The sequence below is a fragment of the Chlorocebus sabaeus genome, chromosome X (genome assembly GCF_047675955.1).
Source record: "Chlorocebus sabaeus isolate Y175 chromosome X, mChlSab1.0.hap1, whole genome shotgun sequence".
NCBI classification, from domain to species: Eukaryota; Metazoa; Chordata; class Mammalia; order Primates; family Cercopithecidae; genus Chlorocebus; species Chlorocebus sabaeus.
Window position 1 is genome coordinate 75,836,726 of NC_132933.1, and position 7,924 is coordinate 75,844,649.

The 7,924-nt window shown below is 38.2% G+C and overlaps 1 pseudogene; it reads right to left on the reverse strand.

The window, feature by feature from the left end:
- Window positions 1–518: 518 nt before the first annotated feature.
- On the reverse strand, window positions 519–7,432 carry LOC103232228 (SPRY domain-containing protein 7-like; annotated as a pseudogene).
- Window positions 7,433–7,924: the final 492 nt, after the last annotated feature.

Below are 7,924 nucleotides of genomic sequence, written 5' to 3' on the forward strand. Positions count from 1 at the left end.
GGTTCTTATGAAGGTGCTCTGTGTGTGTGTGTGTGTGTGTGTGTGTGTGTAGATAGTTGTTAAATTGGTGTCCTTTTAGGGGGGGACGGTTGGTGGAGCCTTCTCTCCTGCCATCTTGCTCCACCTGGCTCCATATTGTATTTATGTAAATAAACATTAAACAAACTTCCCCAAATGCTGACATTCATACCACTAAACATAAGTATTTTAAATCCCAACTTCACTGTGGTCTATAGAAGACACTGATTCCTTAGACAGCATTAAAAATCATTTTTTTTCTTAATTTTTTTTTGTAGAGATAGGGCCTTGCTATGTTTCCCAGGCTGATCTTGAACATCTGGCCCCAAGCAATTGCCTGCCTCAGTCTCCCCAAAATACTGGGATTACAGGTGCAAGCCACCACACCTGGCCAACAAGCATATTTTAAAGAATATATTTTCGTCTATAGGTCAGATAAAGCTTTATTAAATGGCAAACATTTTTAACAGTGGAGAAATAAGTTTCAAAAGCAAAAATATTCAGAAGGTCTGCTGTTCAAATAATATTTTTTTCAAAACCCTGTGGAAGAGTATGATAAAATTCATTGAACTGAAAATTCAGTTGAATTCTTATCAACATAAATAACTGGATACAGTGTCCCTTGACACTTGATGTTGGACAATGCATATTTTTCCATTCAAGCATATATTCTACATGGTCATATGTAATACCCCCGCATGTCCCTTCTGTGGAAGGCGGTTTGCTAGCAGCCTATTTTTCTCTTTATTATTGTGGCACAGGGCTCCTTATTTCCCATCACCAGACTGTATGTCTTGGCCAAGAGGTCTCTGATTCAAGTTTACTATATTATTTTTTTACAATTTTTTATTGTATTTTTTTTTATTTCCAAGGTTTTTGGGAACAGGTGGTGTTTGGTTACATTCATAAGTCCTGTAGTGGTGATTTGTGAGATTTTGGTGCACCCATCACCAAAATCTATATCAGTATAGACTACCCAATTTGTAGTCTTTTATCCCCCACCTACCTCTGACTCTTTCCCTTGAGTCCCCAAAGTCCATTACATCATTCTTTTGCCTTTGCATTCTCATAGCTTAGCTCCCACTTATAAGTGACAACATACAATGTCTAGTTTTCCATTCCTGAGTTACTTCACTTAGAATAATGGTCTCCAATTCTATTCAGGTTGCTGCGAATGCCATTATTTCATTCCTTTTTTATTTATTTTTTTAAATCACTGAATAGTATTCCATGGTATATATACACAACGATTTCTTTATCCACTCATTGATTGATGGGCATTTGGGCTTGTTTCATGTTTTTGCTACTGCGAATTGTGCTGCTATAAACATGTGTGTGCAAGTATCTTTTTTTGTGTAATGACTTCCTTTCTTTGGGTAGATACCCAGTAGTGAGATTGCTGGATTGAATGGTAGTTCTACTTTTAGTTCTTTAAGAAATCTCCACACTGTTTTCCATAGTGGCTGTAGTAGTTTACATTCCCACCAGCAGTGTAAAAGTGTTCCCTTTTCACCGCATCCCTGCCAACATCTATTATTTTTTGTTTGTGGCCATTCTTGCAGGAGTAAGGTGGTATAGCATTGTGGTTTGGATTTGCATTTCCCTGATCATTAGTGATGTTGAGCATTTTTTTCATTTGTTTTTTGGTCATTTGTATAACTTTTGAGAATTGTCTATTCACATCCATTTTTTGATGAGATTGTATATTTCCTTCTTGCTAATTTATTTGAGTTCCTTTTAGATTCTGGATATTAGTCCTTTGTTGAATGTAGAGATTGTGAAGATTTTCTCCTACTCGCTGAGTTGTCAGTTTACTTTGCTGATTGTTTATTTTGCTGTGCAAAAACTTTTTAGTTTAATTAGGTCCCACCTATTTATCATTGTTTTTGTTGCACTTGCTTTTGGGTTCTTGGTCATGAAGTCTTTGCATAAGCCAATGTTTAGAAGGGTTTGTCTAACGTTCTATAGTTTTTATGGTTTTGGGTCTTAGATTTAAGTCCTTAATCCATTTCGAACTCAAAAATTTTGTATAAGGTGAGAGATGAGGATCTAGTTTTATTCTTCTACATGTGGCTTGCCAATTATCCCAGTACGATTTGTTGAGTAGAGTGTCCTTTCCCCACTTTATGTTTTTGTTTGCTTTGTTGAAGATCAGTTGTCTGTAAGTATTTGGGTTTATTGCTGGGTACTCTATTCTGTTCTATTGGGCTATGTGCCTATTTTTATAACAGTACCAAGCTGTTTTGGTGACTATGGCTTTATAGTATATTTTGAAATCAGGTAGTGTGATGTCTCCAGATTTGTTCTTTTTGCTTAGTCTTGCTTTCGCTATGTGGGCTCTTTTTTGGTTCCATATGAATTTTAGAATAGTTTTTTTTTTTCTAATTCTGTGAAGAATGATGGTGGTATTTTGATGGGGATTGCACTGAATTTGTAGATTGCTTTTGTCAGTATGGTCATTTTCACAGTATTGATTCTACCCATTCATGAGCATGGAGTGTGTTTCCATTTGTTCGTGTTGTCTGTGATTTCTTTCAGCAGTGTTTTGTAGTTTTCCTTGTAGAGATCTTTTGACTCCTTTGTTAGGTGTATTCCTAAGTATTTTATTTTATTTTTTGCAGCTATTGTAAAAGGGGTTGAGTTCTTGATTTCATTCACAGGTCAGTCGCCATTGGTGTATAGCAGAGCTACTGATGTGCGTACGTTAATTTTGTATCCTGAAACTTTGCTGAAATCATTTATCAGTTCTAGGAGCTTTTTGGAGGAGTCTTAGGGTTTTCTGGGTATACAAACATATCATCAGCAAAGAGCAACAGTTTGGCTTCATTTTTACAAATTTGGATACCCTTTATTTCTTTCTCTTGTCTGATTGCTCTGGCTAGGACTTCCAGAACTGTGTTGAATAGAAGTGGTGAGAGTGAGCATCCTCCTCTTGTTTCACTTTTCAGAGGGAATGCTTTCAACTTTTCCTCATTCAGTGTGATGTTGGCTCTGGGTTTGTCATAGATGACTTTTATCACATTAACATATTTCACTTCTATGCTGATTTTGCTGAGTGTTTTAATCATAAAGTGATGCTGGATTTTGTCAAATGCATTTTCTGCATCTATTGAGATGATTATGTGAATTTAAAAAATTCTGTTCATGTGGTGTATCACTTTTACTTACTTGTGTATGTGAAACCATCCCTACATCCCCAGTATGAAACCCATTTGATCATGGTGGATTATCTTTTTGATATGCTGTTGGATTCAGTTAGCTATTATTTTGTTAAGGATTTTTGCTTCTATATTCATCAGCAACATTGGTCTGTGGTTTTCTTTTTTTGTTATGTCCTTTCCTGGTTTTGGTGTTAGAAGGATGCTGGCTTCATAGAATAATTTAGGGAGGAGTCTTTCTCTATCTTGTGAAATAGTGTCAATAGGATCGTTACCAATTCTTCTTTGAATGTCTGATAGAATGCAGCTGTGAATCCATCTGGTCCTGGACTTTTTTTGTTGGCAATTGTTTTGTTATCATTTCAATCTCACTGCTTGCTATTGGTCTGTTCAGGGTTTCTACTTTTTTCTGGTTTAAGCTAGGAGGATTGTATATTTCCAGAAATTTATCCATCTCCTCTAGGTTTTATAGTTTATGTGCATAAAGTTGTTCATAGTGGTCTTCATGGCATTTTGTATTTCTGTGGTGTCAGTTGCAGTATCTCCCACTTTGCTTCTAATTGAGCTTATTTGGTTCTTCTCTCTTCTTTTCTTGGTTAATCTTGCTAATGGTCTATTATTATTTTTGTTTTCAAAGAACCAGCTTTTCGTTTCACTTATCCTTTGTATTTTTTTGTTTGTTTGTTTGTTTCAATTTCATTTAGTTCTTCTCTGATCTAGGTTTTTCCTTTTATTCTGCTGGGCTTGGATTTGGTTGGTTCTTGTTTCTCTAGTTCCTTGAGTTGTGACCTTAGATTGTCTTTTGTGCTCTTTCAGACTTTTTGATGTAGGCCTTTAAGGTTATGAACTTTCCTCTTAGCACCACCTTTGCTGTATTTTATAGATTTTGATAGATTGTGTCACTATTAAGATCATTCAGGGGCAGATTATTTAATTTCCATGTATTTTCATGGTTTTGAGGGTTCCTTTTGGAGTTAATTTCCAATTTTATTCCACTGTGGTCAGAAAGGGTAAGTGATATAATTTCAGTTTTCTTAAATTCATTGAGACTTATTTTGTGGCCTATTATATGGTCTATTTTGGAGAATATTCCATGCAGTGATGAATAGAATGTATATTTTGTGTTTTTTGGTTGAACATTTGGTACATATCTGTTAAGTCCATTTATTCTAGGGTGTGGTTTAAATCCATTGTTTCCTTGGTGACTTTGTGTCTTGATGATCTGTCAAGAGCTGTCAGTGGAATATTGAAGTCTCCCACTATTACTGTGTTGTTGTCTCTCTCATTTCTTAGGTGTAGTAGTAATTATTTTATAAGTTTGGGAGGTCCAGTGTTAGGTGCATGTATATGTAGGACTGTGATAGTTTCCTGTTGGACAAGGCCTTTTATCATTATATAATGACCCTCTTTGTCTTTTTTAACTGGTATTGCTTTAAAGTTTGTTTTGTGTGATATAAGAATAGCTACTCCTGCTTGCTTTTGGTGTCCTTTTGTGTGGAATGTCTTTTTCTACTCCTTTACCTTAAGTTTATGTGATTCCTTATGTGTTAGGTGAGTCTTCTGAAGGCAGCAGATACTTGGTTTGTGGATTCTTATCCATTCTGCCATCCTGTGTCTTTTAAGTGGAGCATTTAAGCCATTTACATTTAATGTTAGTATTGAGATGTGAGGTACTATTCTATTCATCATGCTATTTGTTGCCTGAATACCTGTTTTTTTTTTCAAAGTTTATTGTGTTGTTATTTTATAGGTCCTGTGAGATTTATGCCTTAAGGAGGTTCTGTTTTGATGTGTATTTCGAGAATCTGTTTCAAGATTTAGAGCTCCTTTTACCAGTTCTTGTAGTACTGGCTTGGTAGTGGTGTATTCTCTCATAATTTGTTTGTCTAAAACAGACTGTATCTTTCCTTCATTTATGAAGTTTAGTTTTACTGGATGTGAAATTCTTGGTTGATAAATTGGATGTGAAATTCTAAGGAGGCTGAAGATAGGGCCCCAATTCCTTCTAGCTTGTAGTGTTTCTGCTGAGAAATCCGCTGTTAATCTTACGGGTTTTCCTTTATAAGTTACCTTGTGCTTTTGCCTCACAGCTCTTAATATTCTTTCTTCCATCTTGACTTTAGATAACCTGATGGCTATGTGCCTAGGTGATGATCTTTTTGTGATGAATTTCCCAGAAGTTATTTGAGCTTCTTGTATTTGGGTGTCTAGATCTCTAGCAAGGCTGGGGAAGTTTTCCTTGATTATTCCTCTCAAATATGTTTCCCCAACTTTTAGATTTCTCTTCTTTCTCAGGAATGCCAATTATTCTTAGATTTGATCGTTTAACATATCCCAAACTTCTTGGAGGCTTTATTCATTGTTTTTTAAATTCCTTTTTCTTTGTCTCTGTTTGAGCTCTGAAGTTCTTTCTTCTGCTTGTTTGATTCTATTGCTGAGATTTTCCAGTGCATTTTCCATTTCTATAAGTGTGCCCTTGCTTTCCAGAAATTGTGATTGTTTTTATTTACTCTATCTATTTCACTGAGGATTTCTCCCCTCATATCTTGTATCAGTTTTTTGATTTCATTAAATTGGACTTCACCTTTCTCTGGTGCTTCCTTGATTAGCTTAATAATCAATCTTTTGAATTCTTTTTCTGGCAAATCAGGGATTTCTCCTTGGTTTGGATCCATTGCTGGTGAGCTAGTGTGATTTTTTGAGTGTGGTAAGGAGCCTTGCTTTATCATATTACCAGAATTGTTTTACTGGTTCCTTCTCATTTGGGTAGCCTATGTTAGAGGGAAGATCTGGAGCTCAAGGCTGCTGTTAAGATTCTTTTGTCCCATGGAGTGTCCTTTGATGTTGTATTCTCCCCCTTTTCCTAGGGATGTGGCTTCTTATGCACTGAACTGTAGTTATTGTTATTTCTCTTTTGGGTCTAGCCACCCAATGTGGTTACCAGGTTCCAGGCTGGTACTGGGGGTTGTCTGTCACAGCACAGAGTCTTGTGATGTGAACCATCTTCCAGTCTCTCAGTCATGGATAGAAGCACCTGCTCTGGTGGAGGTGGCAGAGGAGTGAAATGGACTCTGTGAGGGTCCTTAGTTGTATTATTGTTGCTTATTGCACTAGTTTTGTGTTGGTTGGCCTCCTGCCAGGAGGTAGCACTTTCAAGAGAGCCTCAGTTGTGGTAGTATAGGGAGGATCATGCAGTGGGTGGGGCCCTAGAACTCTCAAGAGAATATGACTTTTGTCTTCAGCTAACAGGGTGGGTAGAGAAAGACCATCGGGTGGGGGCAGGGTTAGGCATGTCTGAGCTCAGATTCTCCTTGGGTGGGGCTTGTTGCAGCTGCTGTAGGGGATGGGGTATTGTTCCCAGGTCAATGGAGTTATGTTCCCAGGAGGATTATGGTCACCTCTGCTGTGTCATGCAGGTCACCAAGGAAGTGGAAGAAAGCTGGCAGTTACTAGCCTCACTCAGCTTTTGTGCAACCCACGTTCTGTCTAAGACACTTTGCATTTGGTTAGAATTGTTACGAAGTTCAGCTGGAGGTTTCCTTCTCCTTGTATTTTTCCAGTTTCTCTGGTAGCCCTCCCCAAGGATTTCTGTGAGACAAAGTCAGACATGCCTTCTCTGGGGACTAAAAGAGTCCACAGGACTCTTCTCCCTGCTTCCTCTACTCCTGTATTTCACTTGGCTCTCTAAATGATCTCAGCTCCAGGTAAGGTCAAATCCTTCTCCTGTGATCTGGACTTTAAGGTTCCTCAGTGAGGGTGTGTGATCGAGATCCCCCTTTCCCACTTTCCCACTTTGGACACTCACAGTATTTCGGCTGTTTCCTGGGTCCTGCAGGAGCAATCCACTCCCTTCAAGGGGTCTGCGGATTCTCTCAGCTTTCCTGCAGTAGCTCTTGAAGCAAAAGTTCATGATGTGAGTCTCCACATGCTGTTCTGTCGGTCTGAATAGGAGCTGCGATTTAGTCCTGCCTGTTATCCGCCATTTTTTCCTCCTCTGATTCAAGTTAACTTTCTCAGCAACACCAGTATCCCAGATTCCTGTGAAGTGGATCTTGAATTCATAGTAGCTTTTGTTTTTATGTAGGACTGGCTAAACAATCTCATATTCCATATATTCTTCTGTCATTTTTTACAATGACAACATCTGTTCCCATATGTCATATGTCCAGCTGCATGACTGGCATCACCTTCAGAAGGATGTGGCTGGTCCCACTGTCTCTGCAGCACTGCAGACAGCACAACACTGAGGTGGCCATCACACAGAGACCACTGACTCTGCGGCCCTTGATCTTTTATCTGTCTCTATAGATTTGCCTTTTCTAGAATGTCATGTAGTTGGAACCATACAGTATGTAGCCTTCTCAAATTGGCTCCTTTCATTTAGCAATATGCTTTTAAGGGTTCCTTTTGCTTTTGTTGGCATTTGGTGGCAGAAACAGGCCAAGGATACACCTGATGAGAGACTCAGGGCTTTCTCCCTCTTGAAATTTCCTCCAGGCATTGTTTTTGGAAGACATTTGAATAGTTTTCACGAAGAACCCAAACAACATGGGAGATTAAGCAGACGATTGTGCCAGCCGGCTGGATGTGTCTGGCTAAATTCTGAATAACAGCTCTGGTATATTGTTAAAGTAATTGTCCCTAGTGAATCATGCCTCCCAGTATCTGTGTCTTTTTATGGTTCTTTCCACACTGACACTTGGCTAAGTGACTTGCTTTGGCCATTGAAACATTAGTACATGAGATAC